The 24,179-nt window shown below is 40.0% G+C and overlaps 1 protein-coding gene and 1 long non-coding RNA gene across 10 annotated transcripts in view; one reads left to right on the top strand and one right to left on the bottom strand.

Moving 5' to 3' along the window:
* LOC140600242 (uncharacterized) overlaps nucleotides 1-837 on the top strand; it is a 31,306-nt gene extending 30,469 nt beyond the window's left edge. Inside the window, exon 3 of the long non-coding RNA XR_012003466.1 lies at nucleotides 151-837. This is a non-coding gene — a long non-coding RNA (uncharacterized lncRNA). The remainder of the gene's footprint in view (nucleotides 1-150) is intronic.
* Nucleotides 1-24,179, bottom strand: part of SPTBN1 (spectrin beta, non-erythrocytic 1) — a 197,487-nt gene that overhangs the window by 157,821 nt on the left and 15,487 nt on the right. For 2 of the 9 annotated variants that reach the window (XM_072768378.1, XM_072768375.1), the window contains exon 2: nucleotides 2,765-2,810. The exons of the other annotated variants lie outside the window; for them this stretch is intronic. The gene's annotated coding sequence lies outside the window, so the exon portion shown is untranslated. The remainder of the gene's footprint in view (nucleotides 1-2,764; nucleotides 2,811-24,179) is intronic. 9 annotated transcript variants of the gene reach the window in all.

Below are 24,179 nucleotides of genomic sequence, written 5' to 3'. Positions count from 1 at the left end.
CAGACAGCAATGTCAGGAGCAGCCTCCTCTGATGTAAACCAACTACTCACGCAGGAGGGGTGGGCAGGTCCAGCCAGACCACTCTGTCAGCCTGACCATCCCACAGCACTAAATTGATGCCAGCTGCCCATTACCGGCTACATTCCTTAGGTCTCTGGAACCGGCTCCTGACAAGAATAACAAACCTTCACCATCAGCTTCCAGATGATAGCAGAGGTGAGGCCTTCGGGGCCACAAAGCAGAAAACCACCAGCTTCCCGAACATCATAGCTACTGTCTCTCATGGTGAGGGGTGGAGATGGGGATGGGGGGGGGGGTCCCCATATCAGAGGCCAGTAAGTGTCTTTTAGATAAGAGATGAATGAATTCTGATATCCTTTAAAAGAAAAATATATTTTTATTGTCTTTATTTCTCCGAATTTTACATGTGGAAAAGGATGCTGTCATATTACAAGGATTAATGGCAGGTCTGGGAGCCCTTTAATCCAGTCTTGCTTTCAAATGTGTTTATCGAATGTCCCAAAATATGCTAAATGATCACCCACGGCACAAATTCTCAGCGAGCTGTAAAAACTTAGCAAAAATGTGATCAGATTTTTCTCCAAAAAGTCTCTATACACAGAAGTCGCTCCCTATCTGTTTCCTCTTGTCCCACAAGGCCAGCCCCTCCCGGGCAGGCTGCTCCACCAGGTTACCACAGTCCCTGTGCAGCTGCAGCACTGACCCAAGCGGCCGGCAGAAGCAGGCAAGCCACGAGGGCATTTCGCACAAGGCCCCCAACACAACCAGGGCTGGAGCAGACCACTTCGGAGTCCATGGGGTGCAATCCCTCTTTTTGATACCACGGACCTGCACCTTGCTGTCCAGCCTGGTTAGCACTTAACTGCTTTAAACTATCCTTAATGGACACAGGCGGCATTGGAAATCATCAGTTATGTCCAACACTGCCGAAATAATATGTATTATTCCCTAAAAGGGGAGAAAGAGGTTTGTAACATATGCAAAAGTGACTGGCTATTCCGAAGACTCTTCTGTGATAAACAGCAAGTGGTCTGGAAGCTGCTGTCTCATTTTAGCTAATTACAAACCTCTCTGTTTCTGGGGGGGAACAAAATAGAGCAGAACCTGAGGACGTTTATCATGCCTCTCACTGAGGAATGTGGGAGCTCCAGCGGGAAAACGGAGGGCAGTTTCTCCTTGGATGGGGTGATCAATGCTTCATCCTCACTGGGGTCCAACTCTCTGTTGACTGTTGCCGCCTGGCCAGGCTCTCCATGGGGCCAGGAGGCTGAGGAGCTCACCAGAGATCTGGAATCAGAGACTCTGACACCCCTTCCAGAAACCAGGTATCCTATGTTCAGGCCGGTCCCAGAAGGGGCCTTGGGACACGTCACCTTGAGGCTCAGGGCCTCGGTTTCCCCATCTGTAAAGAGGTCTGGACTGGAACAGTGGTTCCCAGCCCAAGCCGAACATCACAATTCCTCGTGATGATTCTGTTACTTAATTAGGCTCAGGTGTTGGGTGGGCATGGAGCCCTTTAAACCTAAGGGCTGAGATTTACTGATCAACTAGAGGCCCTCGTAGCTTAAACGATACAAAAGCCTTCTTAAGCCCCAAATATCAGTGAAATCATCTGCCATCTGCATTCCTCCCCTGCTAGGGTGTGGATGGGGCAAAAAAAAAAGGTGAGCTCATCACTGTGTGAGGCAAGTGTGTCAGAGGAAGGGGCATCTCCAGCCAGCCTGGCCCCGAGAACACCTGAGGAACACTGATGTTGCAGCCTAACCTGAATGTCCTAGAAGTTTCTAGTCCACTCTAAAATTTAGATACTGTATTTACTGTATTTGGGATTTAGATTTTCTTCCCTCTTGTGGCCTGAAACATGAACCTCACAATAAAATATCTTAAAACGAATACGTTGTGGTTATTGAAGGCTTCGGCTAACAAATGAGAGAGACTACTTGTCATTGTTTTCTTTGAAAACAAAGAACGACCAACTGCCTAAATAAAACATTCGTTCGTTCCCTCATTTTTAGCCTATTATGGACCACAGTAAAGTACAAAACAAATCTTAAGAAATGAACAATTAACATAACAAAAAGTGAAAAGAATTATAATACCAAGATGCCAAAAATACTGATTACATTTCAATTACTATTTGCGTTTTCATCTGGAAAACATATCCTCCATTGGAAAGTACCCAGTGTAACAGCTGCATTGCTTTTTCAACTTTCACAAACACTCTAAAAGTTAGCCAAAACTCAGTGTTGGCTGCCATCCAGGATTTTATTGTTATGTACTATTAGTTCATAGTGAGAAATGTGGGCTAAGGAAGGGGGAAGGTGAAGGAGCAACAGGGCTTCGTAATCATGTGCAGATGTGAGCGTTCCTCAAGGTTTATCTGCCAGAAAATGCGTCCCATATTACTTCTATTACCTGTAGCCTTTATTAGTTTAATTAGATAATTACAAATGTTGTGTTTTTAGGACATCATTTAGAGACTTAACTTTAAACAATTTTTCTTATGTCAGTGGCTGACATTTTAATACTTTTCATATGTAAAGCAAACTGGTGGATTCTCTTCTCCTCTCTCCACTTTTTTAGCAAGTGCAGAAAGCCAATCAACAGGCAAACCACCAGTCAACCTTCCTTCATTTTGTCCACTTCGTGTCAAGTCAATTATGGTTCAAGGCCTCTCATTTTTAGTACTTCATAAATGTTGGGACATTATTTAAAAAAAAAAAAAAAAAAGGTTTACACAAACCAAATGCAGTGACAGGGTCCAGCAGAGACTTTTCCAACTCATGAACCTGGAAAGTTAAACAAACAAACAAAAAATGAAGGGAGCAACATGGTTTTCCAACTTTTTTTTGGCTAAGGAGTGAAAATTAAAGCCAACATAAAAACTACTAAATCAGATTGCCACTATTTTATAAACAGGATCCCAAACAGGAGAAGGATCATCATCTGAGAATTGAAAGATCAACCCTTCACAGCAGAGAACACAGGGTAACTTTACAGCCAGGCTTGTGAAGCAGGCCATGAGCTCCTCAGGGCACACCTGGCCCCACAGGTGCAATGAGAAGCATGAGTTAGCAGAAAGAAGAGGAAAGCTGAAAGCACAACCAGCCGGCCGGGAGCTCGCACAGTAGCTCCAGGTTTCCAAGTCTACATCTGAACATTTACCCTACTTCTGAAGTCCCATCCCAATCTAATGTTCCATATCCATTAGATGACAAAACTCTGCGAGACTATTAAGTATTTTATTAGGGTGAGGGGTAAGAACAGGTAGGTCTCTTTCGTCCCCCTGCCATCCGGTGTTTATCTCCAGCATCTGGCATAGCATTCAGCGCAAAGTAAGTACTCGATAAGTAATTAGAGAATAAATGACTTTTTCTGATCTCCACTGTATTTAAAGGATTTTAAGAAAAATACACTGTTGATGCTTGGGAGCTTCTTGAAAGAAAATACAACATGGGGACACCTCGGTGGCTCCGTCGGTTGAGTGTCTGTCTGCCTTTGGCTTAGGTCGTGATCCTGGGGTCCTGGGATTGAGCCCCACATTGGGTTCCCTGCTCAGCGGGGAATCTGCTTCTCTCTCTCAGATAAATAACTAAAATCTTAAAAAAAAAAAAAAAAAGAAAATACAGTATGGATCAGATTTGATTTTTAACTTCATGGAGGTATGTACATTTGCATTATTTAATGCTTACATAGCTCTGTGTGCCAGGCCTAAGCCCTTTACAAACGTTAACTCATTTAATCCTCACACAACCTTTACAAGGGAAGGGACTATTATATTTTTTGTATTTTACAGATGAGAAAATTGTAGCACAGATCAAAGGTCAAAGAGGTAACATTAGTGGAGTTGGGATGTGAACCCAAGTGACCCAGATTCTGTGTCTACTATCCTATGCTGTCCAATTTAAAATTCAGCTCCTCAGTGTACTGGCCATATGCACGAAGAAGCCACATGTGGCTCATGGCTACCATACTGAACAGCACAGATGAAGAACACTTCCATCACTGCAGGAAGCCCCACTGGAAGCAGGAGTCTGTGCTCTTAGGCAAGACTCTATTGCTGCCTCATGATGTGGGTCTGGCTCCAGACCTCAAGTCCCATCTCCATGCCTAACCCAACCTAATAAAACGTAACACAAAGGGTTTTTCCAATAGGGACTCTAAAACCTACTCTTTAAGTAAAAATATATATAAAAGCAGTTGACAGCACCATGATTCTTGATGGATGCCCTCAACAAGAAAGCCAACTAAAACTTTTTTTTTCCCCTTTGTTTTTCTCTACTCTTCTCCTGGCAGGATGTTTGCAGAAATGGTCTCTGGCTGCAAGCTCACTGGCGCACACTTGCACCTGTCCTGCTGTGAAGAACTGAAACACTGTATTTATGGATTTTGTAAGCAGGGTTCAGCCAGAGGATAGCCATTCCCAAAATTCAGTTCTCAAAATATTTGCAGATATTTTTCAAAATGTACAAAGCACACCACACTAGGTTCTTTCTGTAACACAAGAAACAAAGTTTTGGGTATCAAGACAGCCTTTAAATTCTCTGTCTTGGAGAAGAATTCAGGGTGAGCTGCCATAAAGGGGAGAGGTTGGGGGGGGTGGTTAATGAAAAAGGCAGTCCTTCAAGTTAAACTACCTAAGAAGGGTAACACACCGAGTCATTGTTCAATGAAACATCTGTATCCAAGGGGACTTAAGGCAAAATGAGACCCTGGATAGGTAAATTCTGGTAGGACGTGACATTAAAGAGGTAAAGAGTAGAGCAAGTCTCAAGGGGAGGAAAGGAAGGTACTCAGGCAGGCTTACAGAAGACAGGGAAAAGAAAAATTCCTAGCTCTGCTGTGGCTGAACTTCCCAGTTGTAAAATCCTGATTCTGCATTTGTTAAATGAAGTTAACAGAAGATCTATAACAAAAGATATTCGTCATTCCTTCTCTCTCTTTTCTAAACCAAGCATTTATGATGCTTATTTTCAGAAAACCCTAGAGGGTTCCTCAACAGAAACTTCAGAGGTTCTCTGGAGATGCATCCTCTAAGTCAAAAGATGACTAGTTTCTCTGGCACTGCAAAAGAACAGAGGAGGCAGAGTATGCTGGTTCCTGGCAGGGAGCCGTAATACCTACAAGGAGGCGCTGAGTGTGCATAGATGTTGGATCATCACGTTCCACACTACATCTTTACCCCTATTTACTTTTCCTCAACAATTATTTCTGGAAACATATGCCCAAACCATCACTTTCAATAGCTGAGCAGTTTTCAACAGTATAAATATACTGTATTTAACCAAGTCCCTAGTATAAGACGCAATTTTGTGGACAACTGTTCCCAATATTTTTTCATGAATGTGGTTATATCATTGTAACCTTGCCCGTTATTTTCTTAGGATAAATTTCTAGAAGAGAATCTATCGCCCTACAGAAAGGCACTTTCCCACCAGCACTATACAATCTGCATGTCTCTGCTTACTAGTGACATTGACACTGAGTAGGTTTGCATAATCTAAATGGATCACTTATTTGGGTAATCTACTAACCTCTGTACTTCAATTTATCTATAAAACAGGAATAATAATTGAACCTGTATCTCATACAACTGTTTTGAGAATTGAGTTAATGCACATAAAATATTTACATTACAAGGGACATTCAAAAAATGTTAACTATTATTGTTATTTATACTTTTTAACTTATTTCTGATATTTATACTTTTTAATTTATTTATACTTCTTATTTCTGATAAGGAAGAAATCTTCCTTAGAAACAATAGAGTTCACATCAATGGTTACTTTCTGTGAACAACACAGATGAAATAATTATCACTGAGTAACAAAGAACCACTGTATGTTCCTGTGTGTAACTCTAAAAATGGACCTCTCTCCCCTTTGTTTAGTAATAACATCCAGTAGACCAAGGCTATTTTTCTGTGACATAAAAAAAGCACATGTCTGAACAAAATTCTAATAAACTGTACATTCTTTGATTTCCTTTTTAAATAAAATCCTGATGTTCCCAGAATTTTAAAAATGTTTTAACAACAACAAAAAATCCCCAAAAGGAGCTTGGTTAAATAAATCATGATATATATGATATTTACATATATATATTATGTAGACTCATGCATAAAATAAAAACATTATTATATATATGTAAAATATGGAACAATTATCAGATAAAATAGCAGGTAACAAAATACGTATGTTATGATCCTATTTTTGTTTGAAAACATACTTCATCTGGAATAGTATATACCAAAATGTTAAAAGTTAGCACTGGGTGGTGGTACACAAGGCAATTTAAATTTTCTTATTTTTCTTAAGAAAACTATATTCTCCTTAGTTTCTACAAAGAACACTTTAATTTTTGAAATGAGAAATTTTAAGTATTTGTACAGGTGGGATTCCAATGTGGTGTGCAGTTTCTTGGACAGAGTACAGCCTGGCAAGACAGCTCCCTCTTGGATAACAGGGTTCTCTCCGGCAGAAACACTCTTCAAACAGACTGTGAAGTAGCATCTTCTAAGGGTTCCCTGAGCTCTAAACCTGAGATTCCTGCCTTTTCATTTTCCCAGATTCGGGTAAGGGCTCTGAGCTGATTTGGTCTTTCCCCATCAGTGATGCTCCAGGGCTTTCAACATTCTTCACACTATGAAAAACATACAAGGCCCCTGCTTTTCCCATCTCATCCCCTGCCATAAACCTACATATACCCTCATCCAAGCAGTTCCCAGACTGCTCCAACACCCCTCTCTCACATTCAGCTCAAGCTTACATCCTGCAAGGGCTTTCACTATACCCCTATGCCCACATACTCCAGCATTCTGCACTCTGGACTATAATGCTGACCCATTCTTGCCTATGTTCTGGACTTTGAAGTGGGTTAGAGGGCATACAACAGAGTAGTGGAGCCAGCAGACAGGAGGAGAGGGGACTTACTAAGGTATAATTGACATATAAGAAATACAATGAATGGCACATATATAAGTTACACAATTTGATAAGTTTTGACATATGTATACACCTATGAAACCACTACCATAATCGATGAGCATATCCATCACTACAAGGAGTTTCCTCATACTCTTCTGTGGTCCATCCTCTTGTCCCAATTCCCTTATTCCCATCCCCTACCCCAGACAACCAAAGATCTGCTTTCTGGATCTGGATTAGTTTGTATATTCTCTATAAACAGAATCATACAGTATGATTTTTTCTGTCTGGCTTCTTCATAATCCTTCTGAGATTGAGCCATGTCGTTATAGACAATAATAGTTCATCTTTTTTTTATATCTGAGTAGTATTCCCTTATACACGTACAACACAGTTTATTTATACATTCACCTGTGATGAACATTTGAACTGTTTCTGGTTTGGGGCTACTACAAATAAAGCAGCTATGAACATCTGTGTACAAGTTTCTGTGTGGACACCTGCTTTCATCTCTCTTGGATAAACACCGTGCAGAACACCTGGGTCATTCCATAGGTCATACAGTACTTTTTTAAGAAACTTCATCATGGAGTACTCTAATTTAACTGAAAAAAAAAAAAAAAAGCCAATAAAAACCCCACCAAAAAACAACAACAGGGGCTCCTGGGTGTCATAGTCAGTTAAACGTCCAACTCTTGGTTTCTGCTCAGGGTCATGAGATCAAGCCCCATGCAGAGTTCCACACTCAGCACAAGTCAGCTTGAGATTCTCTTTCCCTCTCCCTCTGTCCCTCCAACTCGTATTCTTTCTCTCTTACTAAAATGAATAAATAAAATCTTAAATAAAAACACAAAAAACAAAACACAATGAACAGACAAGTACCCAAATGCACTAGGGGAATATCCTTTTAAAAGAGAGATAATAAATCCTTTTACAAGGGATGAGTCATTTTATAATGTGAATAATCCTTTTCTGTAACTTTTAAAATTCAGTCTTCACATTTGATGTTTTTTAACTTCAAATGAGTCACGCCTATATCAATTAGAGTTATATAAAAATTTGCACTGTATCCATTGCCCAATTCCCCTACATTGAACCTCCTTCTTTTCAGGATTTGGATGGCACCATTTAATTGCTTCTTTCTCTGTAATTCTCTACAGTGGTGCTGTGAGAAAGAGCATGACACTGATTATGTCAGTCTTGAAGAAGGACCCTTTCTTTGTATGTGTTCTGAGAAAAGACAGTAACCCACTCATGTGACTTTGTTGAAGTTATGTTAACTTTCTGTGCCTTTGACAGCTACCCTACTGGGACCCAAAATTAGATGTGAGACTTAAGGGCCTCTCCTTTAAAAGGCTATTCACCAGTAAATACAACTTGAGCTAAAAATAGAAAAAGCATTTCTACATGGAAATATTCTTAGTCTAGGACCCTCTCCCCCAACTTAAACCTATTTAAATTCAGAACAGATAAAAGCATACAGTTTATATAATATAAAAGTAAGAGTAATCTGGAATACAGTGGAAATTATAAGAATACTGCTCTTTGGTTCTACCTAAACTTCAAAAGATTGGGTTTTCTGGTAAACACTCTATTCAATGTTCTGTGGATACATCACACTGCATAACACTTTTCTAAACACAGTTTTAAACACTGTAAGTATAAAAGCATAATAGAGCTAAACAGAGTCAGACAGCTTGTATTACTTCTATTAACTTTTCTGCTCTAGTTTATACAAACCAATAAATTTCATTCTCATTCCACATGAAAAACAAGGAAATCTACCCAGCAGTCAATTATATTTCTACCGCAGGCTGGGAGTAGCTTTGCTTGAGACCTAAGACACATGCCCATGATTCCTCAGCATGAAGACCACTGTAATTTACATAAATGCTACAGAAGCAAACCTTTCAAGTAACAAAAACCAAATCCCATGTAAAATTGTTACCAGCCGGCTTAGTCTTGAAGGCATCTGCCACAGAATTAAGTCAGACAACACCAGGGTAGTAACTCAGACACCTGCAGGAGGCACAGGAACACATAACCTTAGAACAGGTGTTAAATAAAATGCCTTAGATCCAGGAATTTCCCTCTTAGGAATCTACAGGGAAGGTGAAATCAGATAAAAATTTGAACGTAATGTTGGGGGTCTGGGTGGCTCTGTTGGTTAAGCGTTCGACTCTTTTTTAATTTCTTTTTATTGGGGTTCAATTTACCAACATATAGCATAACACCCAGTGCTCATCCCATCAAGTGCCCCCCTCAGTGCCCATCACCCAGTCACCCCCACCTCCCACCCACCTCCCTTTCCATTACCCCTTGTTTGTTTCCCAGAGTTAGGAGTCTCTCATGTTCTGTCTCCCTCTCTGATATTTTCCACTTATTTTTTCTCCTTTCCCCTTTATTCCCTTTCACTATTTTTTATATTCCCCAAATGAATGAGACCATATAATGTTTGTCCTTCTCCAATTGACTTATTTCACTCAACATAATACCCTCCAGGTCCATCCACGTCGAAGCAAATGGTGGGTATTTGTCGTTCCTAACGGCTGAGTAATATTCCATTGTATACAGAGACCATCTTCTTTATCCATTCACGTTGGCTATTCACCTTGGCTATTGTGGCCATTGCTGCTATAAACATCGGGGTGCAGGTGTCCGGCGTTTCACTGCATCTGTATCCTTGGGGTAAATCCCCAGCAGTGCAATTGCTGGGTCGTAGGGCAGGTCTATTTTTAACTCTCTGAGGAACCTCCACACAGTTTTCCAGAGTGGCTGCACCAGTTCACATTCCCACCAACGGTGCAAGAGGGTTCCCCCTTCTCCACATCCTCTCCAACATGTGTTGTTTCCTGCCTTGTTAATTTTCCCCATTCTCACTGGTGTGAGGTGGTATCTCATTGTGGTTTTGATTTGTATTTCCCTGATGGCAAGTGATGCGGAGCATTTTCTCATGTGCTTGGTGGCCATGTCTATGTCTTCCTCTGTGAGATTTCTGTTCATGTCTTTTACCCATTTCATGATTGGATTGTTTGTTTCTTTGCTGTTGAGTTTGATAAGTTCTTTCTAGATCTTGGATACTGGCCCTTTATCTGATAGGTCATTTGCAAATATCTGCTCCCATTCTGTAGGTTGTCTTTTAGTTTTGTTGACTGTTTCTTTGGCTGTGCAGAAGCTTCTTATCTTGATGAAGTCCCAAATATTCATTTTTGCTTTTGTTTCCCTTGCCTTCATAGATGTATCTTGCAAGAAGTTGCTGTGGCCAAGTTCAAAAAGGGTGTTGCCTGTGTTCTCCTCTAGGATTTTGATGGAATCTTGTCTCACATTTAGATCTTTCATCCATTTTGAGTTTATCTTTGTGTATGGTGCAAGAGAGTGGTCTAGTTTCATTCTTCTGCATATGGATGTCCAATTTTCCCAGCACCATTTATTGAAGAGACTTTTTTCCTGCTTTGTCGAATATTAGTTGACCATAAAGTTGAGGGTCCACTTCTGGATTCTCTATTCTGTTCCACTGATCTATGTGTCTGTTTTTGTGCCAGTACCACACTGTCTTGATGACCACAGCTTTGTAGTACAACCTGAAATCCAGCATTGTGATGCCCCCGGCTCTGGTTTTCTTTTTGAATATTCCCCTGGCTATTCGGGGTCCTTTCTGATTCCACACAAATCTTAAGATGATTTGTTCCAACTCTCTGAAGAAAGTCCATGGTATTTTGATAGGGTTTGCATTAAACGTGTAAATTGCCCTGGGTAGCATTGACATTTTCACAGTATTAATTCTGCCAATCCATGAGCATGGAATATATTTTTCCATCTCTTTGTGTCTTCCTCAATTTCTTTCAGAAGTGTTCTGTAGTTTACAGGGTATAGATCCTTTACCTCTTTGGTTAGGTTTATTCCTAGGTATCTGATGCTTTTGGGTGCAATTGTAAATGGGATTGACTCCTTAATTTCTCCTTCTTCAGTCTCATTGTTATAGAAATGCCACTGACTTCTGGGCATTGATTTTGTATCCTGCCACACGCAGAATTGCTGTATGAGTTCTAGCAATCTTGGGGTAGAGTCTTTTGGGTTTTCTATGTATAGTATCATGTCATCTGCGAAGAGGGAGAGTTTGACTTCTTCTTTGCCGATTTGAATGCCTTTTATTTCTTTTTGTTGCCTGATGGCTGAGGCTAGGACTTCCAGTACTATGTTGAATAGCAGTGGTGAGAGTGGACATCCCTGTCTTGTTCCTGATCTTAGGGGAAGCGTTCAGCTCTTGATTTTGGCTCAGGTCATGATCTGAGGGTTGTGAGATCGTGCCCTGTGTTAAGTTCCTCGCTCAGCACAGAGTCTATTTGTCCCTCTCCCTCACTCCCTCTCACATGTGCATGTGCACACTCACGCTGACTGAAATAAATTAAAAAATAAAATCTTCAAATACAATAAATGTAAATGCGGTGATGCTTATCACAGGGCTTTTTATAGCAGCAAAAAAGTTGAAGACAACCTGAATGCCCAGTAATAGAATGCTGTATGGGTACTTTACACAGCCATGAAAAAAAATATTCAAAAATTATTTTCAAATGGATACAACTTATGATGTAATAGAAGCAGCACAATTATTTAAAAACTATAGTATAATTATGTGAGTGTATGTGCATGAGCAAGTACGAATTAAAAAGACTGGGAAGAAGTATATATATCAAAATGTTAATAAGGGATGGCCTCAGGATTACAGGAAAATTCTTAAATGTATTACTTTCCTAATCAGAAGGGGTTTTTTTTAGTGATGCCTGGGTGGCTCAACGGTTGAGCATCTGCCTTTGGCTCAGGGCATGATCCTAGAGTCCTGAGATTGAGACCCATGTCTTAAAAGTTTTTTAAAAATTATAATGTACATTATAATGTATTCCTCAAAACAAATATTTTATAGGGTTTTTTTAAGATTTTATTTATTTATTCATGAGAGACAGAGAGAGAGAGAGAGGCAGAGGGAGAAGCAGGCTCCACGCAGGAGCCCAACATGGGACTCGATCCCAGGACTCCAAGGATCACGCCCTGGGCCAAAGGCGGGCACTAAAGCACTAAGCTACCCAGGGATCCCCCGGGTTTTGTTTGTTTTTTTGTTTGTTTGTTTTTTTTAACTCCTAAAATACCACATTATTTCTCTGGAAACATCTAAAGAATTATGATCATCAGCAATACAGAACGTAGGTTTCTTTAAGGGCCTCTAAGTAAAGCTTAATAAGAACATTAGGATTCAGAAAAGAGAAATCAGAAGTCAGTTACTTAAAAATAATTTCTCAAACCATAGAATTTTAAGAAAATTAATTTAAATGGTGCCTGGCTAGGAGACACTTAAAATATGATTTGAAAATTTTACTCCTCAGGTACATTATTTACCTAAAAAAAAAACTCACCCTAAAAAATTATCCTTACATAATATGACCAACAATTTCCAATCAGTTCTTCACCAACAACATTAACCACAACTGTTCGAATCATAATACCTAGTAGGTAATAAATTTTTTTGACTTAATTGTGGAGTAATCAGAAGAGAAAATATTTGAAAATTATAAAGACCCGTTAATAATGTGGGCAATCTTCAATCTCTGACTGGGGATTTAGAGACTCTTCCTAACGTAGGACCACGTGGAAGAGAAGGTAAACCCTCACAGTGACGCAGTGGCTCGGGGATTCAGCCTTCCTGTCAGTCTACAGGTCTTCCATTAACAATTTCTCTGGACCAGCCCCCCACCAATTACGAACTATAACCCTAACTTTGGTAAAGTCCCTCACGGTTTCTTGACTGAATTACCGCCTACACTCGGCCATTTTGCCCTCATGAAATTTATTCTTTTCCATACTGGAGCTCGAGTGAGCTTTGAAAAACACAAACTTGCCTAAAATCTTTCAAAACCCTTCCCCTTCATCTTTGAGGCAAAACCTCTTTTCAAGGTATGTGAGACCTTTAACCTTGCCTCAGCCACATTCAGCACACTCCCTCTGCTCCAGCCAGAGAACTCTTCCCCCAAGCACACTACCTTTCTCGGTGGCTTTGTGCACGCTACTCCCTAGGGCAGAGACTCCTCCACACCCTCGTCTTTCCAGCTAACACCATTTATTCTTTCACAATCATCTCAGGCACCATCCTTTATCAGAAAGTTGTTCCTAGCACCTCATATCGGTTATCTATCTGAATAAGACATCCCAATCCTGTGTCCACAGTTACACCAATGACAAGGACTTGCTATTGGTTCCCTCCTCCTCTGAACATTTGTCCTATGAGGGCAAAACTGTCTCATTTCTGGTCCCTGGTGCCAACACAGAGCCCAGCAAAGAGAAGCACTCAACATTCTAACTGAAGCTCACGCCCATCTAGGCTGCTGAGGCAATGGTCCAATTTAGTTCCATAAAATACATACACTACTGAGGGAAAATTCAGATGTTGTGGATTAATCAGAGCATCCAAGTTATTTTAAAGCACTTATTCCCAATCAGAAATTTCTGGAGAAACTACCTTGTGAAAGAACTTTCTTGTCACCATTTCTATGATTTCAAGATTGTTCCCTTTTTTGTGGAGCTACCTAAATTACAGCAAACCAGAGAAGGCCTTTTAAATATTTTTGGAATTAACGATCTGTCTATAAGATATCTGAAAGTGTTTTCTATTCTCTGCATCATCAACCTGGTAAAGCTAAACAGATTCTTAGGGTAGTCCTATGAGATCAGCATGAATGATGAATGCTCAGGTGTTTCTCAAACTCTTAGAAAAACAGTGAGAATTAAAAATAAGTAAGGCTCAGAGGTGCCTGAGTGGCTCAGTTGATTAGGCATCCGACTCTTGATTTGGCTCAGGTCAGGATCTCATGATGATGAGATCAAGCCACACGTGAGCACCCCTGCTGGGCGGGGGAGCCTGCTTGAGATTCTCCCTCTCCTGCACTCTCTCTCAAAAAAATTAAAAAAAAAAAATTAAAAAAGAAAAGGTAGGCTCAAAGAATAGATCATAGGTCCTCTCCATGATCCAGAAAAATCCAACTAATTCAAAACCACAGTAAAAAAGATCATTTCAAAGGAAAGAACATTTTCTATAAATAATCCACACTCAGTAATATTTTGCAAAACATGCCCAATTAGGGTTTTTTGTATGCCTGCTCTTTGCAAAAGCTCTTCATCATCTGAAACAGATCAGCTCTCAAGTCAGAATTACAACTGTAAAAATCAGTAACTTACATCTCTATATTACCATGTGTTTTTCAAAGTACTTTCAATTGCATCATTTTATTTGATCTCATTTTTGGAACTCATTTCTCAATGTCAAACCCAATCATTAAAAGTTCATTTTCTTAATTTTCTATCTCGAGAAAATTGGATTATTTTAGCATCTGATGCTAAAGATGGAAGACAGTAACAAATGATACAAAGATGTAAGGAAAATAATACTCTTAACTTTTGCCAATGGAATATTGTTTACAAGCATGTTTGTTCATGATTAGTCTCTTTACAAATGAGTCCTCTGTAAGATTAGTAACTTCATTAAAACTGAAAGTAGGAAACTAATTCACAGAAAAGTGTGAAAAATTCTGTTACTTTTTTTTCCCTATACAAAATGTACCATCTGGAGTTATTCTGCAGCCAAAAATATAACAAGAGATAGGACTTTTTTTTAATGGTGAAGGAACGGAGGAAACTATAAATCACAAAGAAGCCACTAGGATGAGATAATGCAGGACACTGAAATCTGAGGAAACAGGTCTCAAGAGATCACCCTCAATGCTCACCCCAGCTGGTATGACCAAGCAGGACATGTGACATCCCACCCTTTATAATGAGGCAAAAAAAAACAGCATTCTGGGAATGAAGAGGAACAGAATTTAACATGCTGCCAAAAATAAAGAAGAAGAAGTAGATTTCAGAAAGAAGGCAGATTCTAGAAAAAGAGCTTGCCTGAGGAAAGCATCACTTAGAAAATATACATCCTTCAGCATACTTCATTTTTCCTCTACTGTTTTCTTTTTCCTTGACCCTACCCTACTTGGATTTTATGTGATATGTCTGAATAAAAAATGATCTAGTTTGATCCCATCCTCTCAACTCCCATCTGCCCCCTCGAGAATACAGGAACCCACCATAGAAATAGTACTGGAAATATGAGCTAGCATCACCTAGTTCTCTTCTCTCCCAGGCATGAGACATGAGCCAAGAAGGCAAACAAATGGGGAAGATATTTCCTCAACACAGGGACTTTTTCCCTCTCACCTCGTTTTACCCCAAATTCTCAATGCTTCGGTCCCTTTAAGGGCAGTTCCTCAGCTCTGCAGGAATAAAGCTTCATTCTCTCCTTCCTGGCCCTGGACTCCTCAGAGTTCACATTTTCCTGCCCTCCACCCTTACCACACCCCTTCAGGCCAGCTTGCTTTAAACAGGGCCTTTCAGCAAGATGCCACACATAATCCATCGCACCAACTGCTGCAGGGCTCCTGGTGCCAAAGGGCCATTGAGAAAAAGGCTGCTAAAAACGTATCTGGTAATTCAGTACTGGCAGGTCCTGTAGGATTAGCTTGATTCCAAGCCTGTCTTTCCTGTGTCAGACCTCTCAAATGTTTATGGCTTCACTCTGTTTTGTTGACATCCTACAGGGCGTGCCTAACCTAAATCTAAACATTCTGCCACAATGGGAACATTCTAGATCTTCACTGTCCAAAACAGTAGCCGTGAACCTTATGTGGCTACCGAGCACTTGGAATGTGGCTAGTGTGACTGAGGAACTGAATTTTAAGTTTTAGTTACCTTTAATTAACATGAATGTAAGTAGCCAAGGACATCTGTATGCCCGAGCTATGATCCTGAGAGTAGACCAGAGGATAGTATGCAAACTTGGCTGTATGGGAGAATCATCTAGGGAGCTCTTCAGAGTCTTGCTGCCCATTCTGTACCTCTAAATAATGAAAGACAATTTTCTGGGGGTGGGGACCAGACATCTGCATTTTTAAAGGATCCTCAGGTGAGTCAATGTGCTGCCAAGATGGAGAATCACTGTTCTAAAATGTGAACATTTCCACCATTAACAGGCAATCCTCATCCAACAATACATGAACCTATGTAAGCAATTAGGCCAAATATTCCACTCATCATGCAAGTCAATCCTACAAGACTACAACAAATTTACAAGAATTTCTTCAAGAGCAAAACCATGTCCAAAAGGAATGGGCTAAGAAAGCAATGAGTAGTAAAGGAGACAGCTCAAAAAGGAAAGTAAAACAAGGAAGGAAAAGAGTTTTTCAAAATAACTATCGGCATCTGAGGCCTGGCTAGCCTAAGTCTCTGCATACAAATAATTTATTTTCTGGAAAGCCACCAGTTAACAACAAAATACACCTCCAGATCCGGTACTTGGAACAAACAGCTCTAATTGGATTATTTTCCCTTGGCTAACCCACCCACATACTATCTGTGTCAACAGTAAGCTCTTGCCCCTGTTCATTTTCCTGAAAGGATAACCTGAAACTTGTACCTTTTCATTTAATACATTAAACTTTTTAAATGGCAGCAATTAAAAAGTCAATACTGGTCCAAAAGGTCCAAAACCCATGTGCTCTGGCTCACTCTTCTCCAGTAGGCATAATCCCAGCCTTCTGTCGCCATTACTAATTTCACCAAGTGTAACATTAACCTGGTGAAGCTTTTTCTCTGAGATTTAACAGAGGCATTATACCCAGAGTGTAAAAAAAAAAAAAAAAAAAAAAAAAAGGAAAAGCAAATAGACAGGTTCCTGCAGCCTCTAATCTTCCAATCAACATTTCCCAAAGGCATACAGTGCCCTTCAGGTTGAATGCTGACAGAGTTCCAAGGCTGAAGCATAAAATTCACCAGCATTTTCTAGGCAGCAGCATCGAAAGTCAAAAACAGGAAGAGGAGAGTTTAATGGGAAGAATATCTGAAGGTCACTCTTCATGACAGTAAAAGTTGTTCCTTCTATATGGAGGAAGTGAAGCATAAATGACCCAAAACTCACCCCTCATTTTCCACATTATTACTAATGTAATTCAGTCACAAAATCGAAAACTCCTTGAAGTTGACCAAGGCTTCAGCAGCTCACCTTAACCAACTAACTTCCCTCCAAGGAGAAAGGGCTGGCTTAAGTCCATCCATACTCACAGCCAAGAAGCTCTCACAGAGCAAATGTAATTCCTGCTGCTGTGGCAAACCAGACTATATTCCTTTCCATCTTGGCCTTAGTGGATACCCGGCAGCAGCTCCTCATAACAACTTCTCGAACTGCCCATTCCAACAGAGAGTAAAACACACAGACGTTTTTAAAGTTCACGCAAAATTTGCAATAGGCACTGGACTATACTTTTGTGTATATATATCCGAATGTGGGTTAGATTGAATATGGTAAAAAGTCTCAGACTGCAGGACTAGATGGCCAGACAAATACAGAATGCCAAATTGAAGATGACTTTGAGATAAACAATGGATTTTTAGTGTAAGTATGCCTCAAATATTACATGGAATATACTTATACTAAAAAAGACATGCTGTTTATCTGGAATTCAAATTTAACTGGGCACTATGGTTTCTTTGTTTTTCTTAAATCTGGCAACCCTGCATATCACTGTGCTGGGAAAATCCAACTTGAGAGAGGTAAAAAGGCGACCTAGTTTTGGCATCTCCCTCACTCAACCACCCAACCATTCCTATATCTCAGAGCCAACTATAAAAACTGTATCTCTAGTATGATTACTAATTTCCCACAACCGGATAAACAAGCGCCCCAATGCCCTTCCTTCTCTGGACCACAGATGCTAATTACATAACTAAGTGGCAGATACCTGGGTAGCTGACACGGTAACAGTAAATTTTACTTTCAGGGCCTTTATTGGAGTAAAGGACTCAGATAAAGCAAGACAATTAAGTCTGAGTAGGTTCCATAAGTGGAAGAAGTCATTAGTAAATGTTATTATTCACTCAATAAAATTAGAAGCAACATCTGCTATGGAGAAATAATATGAAGTGAGCAGAAAGTAAACTGAATATATAAGTGGTTATTATGTGAATTAAATATCCTAAATAATAGTCTTTTTTTAATAGTTGACTCTACTGGGCAGCCCTAGTGGCCCAGTGGTTTAGTGAAGCCTTCAGCCCGGGGTGTGATCCGAGAGACCTGGAATCGAGTACCACATCGGGCTTCCTACATGGAGCCGGCTTCTCCCTCTGTCTGTGTCTCTGCCTCTCTCTCTCTCTCTCTCTCTCTCTGTCATGAATAAATAAAGTCTTTACAAAAAAAAATAGCTGACTCTACTGAACAGTTACTATGTGCCAAGCAACATTCCAAATACTTTATGCATTCTATTGTACTCAATCCAAATCCCCTAAGAAGGGACTCCTATCATCACACCCGTTTTACAATGTGAAGGAAATGAGACTGTGGAGATGGAATAATTTGGTAAGGCTAGGTGACCATATTACCTGCTTTGCCTCGGATAGCCCAAGTTTATGCCTGTTGTTTTGGATGATAAATTATATGCTCATGTACCAAAGATCCACACTCAGTAACCAGCAGAGGCAGGTTTCCATTGGGTAGTGTGGCTCCAGAAAGAGAACCTGACCACTGTAAGATAGTCTCCCCAGTCTTACCTTCATAGGAGAAGACTGGGACAATGGGATTTGTTCTTTTTACTTCTACCCGTCATAACCCAGATTTCCTACATGCGTACAAATTAATGTGGGGTAGAGGGGATGGGGGGCTGGTAAGGATCACGTTTTTCAAAACTGTCCTTTATCCTCCTTTAATTCACAGCACAAACCATGTGTGGGCACAGAGAATTCCTCAGTTTGTCTGTATCCACATCCCTGGGTCTGAACATTTTTAAACACATTCAACTTAACAAAGTAATATTTAACCAGATCCTTTTCTACTTTGGAATGACCTTCACCTTCCTCCAGCCTAGTCTGGGCAGCCAGGTCACAGCTGTTTGCTCTTTCTATTAAGACAAAGGTGGGTATACTGTACATGCCAACTTTTAGTTCCATTCACAATGGGCATTCCTTTTTCCCCTAACTCAAAAACAACTCTCTTATTTTTTATTTTTTCAGATTTTATTTATTTATTCATGAGACACACACAGAGAGAGAGAGAGAGAGGCAGAGACACAGGCAGAGGGAGAAGCAGGCTCCATGTAGGGAGCCCGACGTGGGACTCGATCCCGGGTCTCCAGGATCACGCCCTGGGCCAAAGGCAGGCACTAAACTGCCGAGCCACCCAGGGATCCCTCTTATTTTTTTTAATCTATGGTAAAACAATCTGTTTTCCCAATAAATGTTTCCCAATAAACATCAATGCTAGTTTGACAGCGTGAAAACAGCAAACATGAGTATTAACTCATACCTTCACCTCATGCGTGTAATTTTAAAATGCATTGCAAGTGGCCCAAATAATCAGAGGTGGTGATTTCAAGCCCTTACCACCAGTCTGTGTGGCTTCACCTGGCCTCTCCAAGCTTGTCTCCTTTACACAAAGGCACGGAGGTGCTAAGATCCACATGGTCCCACCCAGCTCTCAAGTTTCTAAGTCTACTTATTCTCTACCATATGACCATGAGCTGCCACCTGCAATGTGTAATCATTACCACAAACCTCCTAACAGCTGGCTTCCTAGCAGGTCCAAAAGGTCCATGATGGGGCATATTACAAGTCCCTAAAGGTAAGGAAATAAACAATCCTCTCTCAAAAGCAGACCTAGCCAAAGGCTACCTTTACTGAAACCCAACACAAGCATCTGAGGTCATCAGACGCCTGGAAAACCTGCCACAGGCAAGGGTCCTGGGAGTAGGCTTGGAATAGCCCTGTGGGGAGCAGCAATGGCCCTCATATTTGTAATGCTCCTGGAAATATTAAGTTTGACTTCTGTCAGCCCCAGGCCACGTGAAAAAATGCTTTCTAATGTTTGTTTTTGTGATGGATCATGAATGCTTTCTCTAAAATGGAACTAAAGTCAACAAGAAGGACAAGACTGGGAACAGTGGCTCTAAAGGTTTTTCCTGCCTCAAATCCTAGTATGTTACCTTCAAAAGGCAGGTTTACTGGTCAGGTCCCAACTATAATGGCAGTGGGAAAGCGGCTGGGTGGCACGGTACTACTGAGTTAGCTGACAGATTTAAGTGTCTTTGCTATCAGGAAACAACAATTGCCCTCTGCACCTGTTCACTTACAAAGGAAAAAAACAAAGACAAAATTAAAAATGAATTCGTAGCCTGGAATTCAAAAAAAAATTTTTTTAAGATTTTATTTATTCATGAGAGACACAGAGGGAGAGAGAGGCAGAGACACAGGCAGAGGGAGAAGCAGGCTCCATGCAAGGAGCCCAACATGGGACTTGATCCGGGTCTCCAGGATCACACCCTGGGCTGAAGGTGGCGCTAAACCGCTGAGCCACTGGGCTGCCCGGATTTCAAAATTTCTAATAGAAACTGAATTCATCACTTAAAAAAAAAAAAAAGACAAAAGAAAAGCCATAAACTCAAAGGTCTGGGGAGTTGGTCATTATCAAGTTTTACTTATGCATACTTATGAAACAGGAAGAGGTTCTTCTTACCTAAAGTTTTATTACATGAAGTTTACAGCCACATTTAAATGAAAACTTCCATACTGAGATTTGTTACATATGCAGGCATAAAATCCCTGGCAACAAATACCGTGTTTAAATCCAAAGCCTTCTGGTAGAGAAATATGTAATACCACTTGACAAAAGTTGTCTTTCTGCTTCTTATCAGAGCCCTCATTTCAGTAGTGTCAAAACTTCTAGAAAATTTGTTATGGAAAGTCAGAGGGAACCAAGAAAAATGTTGAAGCCAATAAAAAATTATGTGTGTTTGGGTCATCTGTTCAAACCAATTTAATCTTTTCTAACAACTAAGATGTAAGGTCATGTTTACCTTTCTCTTTTCAAAGGTAAGTTTAGAATACAAAAGCAATTCAATGAAGAAAATATCCTGCAGATTCAACATGAGCATGTAACCAATGAGTAAAAAAAAAAAAAACAAAAACAGAAAAACAAAAATACCCCACCAAACTGCAATTTGATTCATTGCAGTAGAAATCAGACTCTTCAAATAATCAACTCTACTAACAACAAAAACAAAGGTTCTTCCTAATGTATGTAATAATTAAATGAATCTCTAGTATTTTTGCTCTGTATGAGAACAGACTAGCATACCCCAAAGCATATTCTATGAACCCCAAGCCTAAGAATATCTACGGAAAAAAAAATTCCAAGGTCAGGTAGGTTTGGGAAACACCATATATTTTTTCTCTCCCCGCCAGAATGCCTATTAGCTTATGAAAGCTCTGAGAAGTGCTTCACTAAAGAAATCTATCATATTTGACTTAGCCTAGCACTCTCTTTTTAAATAACACACGTTAGCATATATGATAAAGCTAGTACTTCAAAGAACCCGACGGGAAATGTAAAGCCAGACCATAGCAGCTACTCTGTTATCTATGTTTGGTCAGAAACTTCTAATGATCACACATACCCAGTCTCTTCTTTCTGGTCACATGCATGGATTACACTTGCCTGCTCCCCTTGCAGTTGGGCAGGGTCATGTGACTAGTCCTGGCTAATGGTTTTTGTATGACCCATCAGCCTGGGGTTCCCAAGCTAGAAAACGGTAGAGCCGAGCCCCCTGCTTTCCTATGATGGACATATACCATGAATGAGAAAAGGACATCTATGGCTTTGAGCCACTGAGATTTTGGAGATGCTTGTCACTGCAGTATCAAGCTTACACTGCCTGATACAGTATGGAGTGGAACAGTCTTGACTAGAGCTATGTAAACTGATTGGAAGTGGCAAAATAAACACACAAAAATATGTGAATTATATAGCATAGTAGAATAAGCATATTAAGAATGAATTTTTAAGAAACCCACTTTAGTCTACAGAATCGTAAATTAAACACTAAAGATCAGCAAGTTAAAACTAAACACCATGGTATGACTAATTTGAAGTGACCAAATTTGGGACACCTGGGTGGCTCAGCGGTTGAGCGGCTGGCTTTGGCTTTAGGACGTGATCCCAGAATCCCCGGATTGAGTCCCACATCAGGCTCCCTGCATGGAGCCTGCCTCTCCCTCTGCCTGTGTCTCTGCCTCTCCCTCTGCATCTCTCATGAATGGATAAATAAAAATCTTAAAAAAAAAAAAAAAAAACAAGAAGTGACCAAATTTAGTTTGTTTATTGGCAAGAGTGGGTAGGACACTTGCAATGAAGGTAGTAGCATCTCTTAGTGAGTGCATGTAATGTCCCAGAAATGAGTACGTATTACTGCATTTAGTCCTGACACTGTGATAGTTGGTAGATGATAATTGTTGGCATCATCTCCCCTTCATATGAGAAAACCAAACATCACTAATAAATGGCACTCATGCAACAACATGTGTCTATGCTCTTTTTAATATGCCATTAATCTGAATTAGAAAAATCTAAGTCATAAAATTAAAAAAAATAGTTTGGAGTTTCCTTACCCTGAGGCACTTTATAAGAAAGTGAAAGTATTGTACAATTAGGAGGCAAACTTTGGCCAAATAGTAGGTCAGAACTTGCAAAGAATAAACAGGATGTTCTTATAATTAACATACTAATTATTTGCAAGGAGTGACATGGACTTTTAAAAAAGCTTATTTTTTCAAATTATAAAAGACACGATTATTAGTGAACATTGGAAAATACAGAAAAGCACTTAAAGGAAAACAAAAATCACAATACTACCATACTCCACAAAAAATTAAGATTTGGTGTATTTCCTCCTTTTTGTGTGTGTGTTTTTCCACATAGTGGAGATTACCATTTAAATAATCTTTGGTTCTTAACAGCCAAACTGTGGGAAGAGCCGAGACATCCTTCTACAGATGAATGGATAAAGATGTGGTGTGTGTGTGTGTGTGTGTGTGTGTATACGCACACAATGAAGTATTACTTAGCCATTGGGGAAGGACAAATACCTACCATTTATATTGATGTGGATGCAACTGGAGGATATTATGCTGAGTGAAATAAGTCAGAGAAAGACAATTATCATATGGTTTCACTCATGTGGAATATAAGAAATAGTGCAAGAGGATCATAAGGGAAGGGAGGGAGAACTGAATGGGAAGAAATCAGATAGCGAGAAAAACCATGAGAGACTCTTAACTCTGGGAAACAAACTGAGAGTGCTGGAGGGGAGAATGGGGTAACTGGGTGATGAGGATTAAGGCAGGCACATGATGCGATGAGCACTGGTATTATACGCAATTGATGAATTACTGAACACATCTGAAACTGATGATGTGCTATATGTTGGCTAATTGAATTTAAATCTTAAAAATTTAATAAATAAATAACCCTGTGTTCTACTTTTATTCTTTTATATTAAGCTCCCTATATTAGAATGTTTTCAGTAATATCTTTGTCAATATAATAACTAATAGTTATATATTTGCCATGCATTAGACTGTCACATTACTTATACCAACTTATTTAATCCTAAGAACTCTCTAAGGTCTGCATTATCAGTGCCCCCATCTTAGAGATGAAGAAACTGAGACAGAGTAGGATTAATGACATACCCAATGTCACAAAGTGAGTCCCTCCTGTACTTGGGATTCAGACCCAGGCAGCCCCTAGGTCAGCACTTTTAACCACTACATTGGACTGCCTCCAAAATATTCCCTTCTCTAACTTACCAATGATAGGCATTTGGCTTATTACCACTTTTTATTCTAATAGTGTTAAAATAGACATTGTTATGGGCACCTGAGCACTATTTTATGCAGGCCTATTCAGATAGCAAAACTCTTACCCTTCCAACAAGCTGAATTTATTTTCAGCTAGCTGACAACAGCTGTAGAAACATCTAAGATGGCTAGCATTTCATAAACCAACTCATTACTCCATCTACCCCTGGTATGAACTTCCATGTGGCCCTCACCTGTCTACTCCAGAAATCTGCAGCAGATTTCTGTAATGATTCCATCTGCCTTTACCCTGCACAAAGAGCCAACTAAAACCCTGGCTTTGTTCTGTACAACTCCTAACATTTATAAGCAAATTCCATAAATTTTTATGTCTGGAATATCTTAAATGCTAAATATTTGTTGCCAGTCTTATGAGCCTGTGCCAATACAAGGCATACAAACACAGAGAGATGACATCCAATATGCAGGCATAAAATTGAGATGAATTTTTTAATTCCGACA

The sequence above is a fragment of the Canis lupus genome, chromosome 11 (assembly GCF_048164855.1).
Source record: "Canis lupus baileyi chromosome 11, mCanLup2.hap1, whole genome shotgun sequence".
NCBI lineage: Eukaryota > Metazoa > Chordata > Mammalia > Carnivora > Canidae > Canis > Canis lupus.
This window is presented reverse-complemented; position numbering and strand designations above follow the sequence as displayed.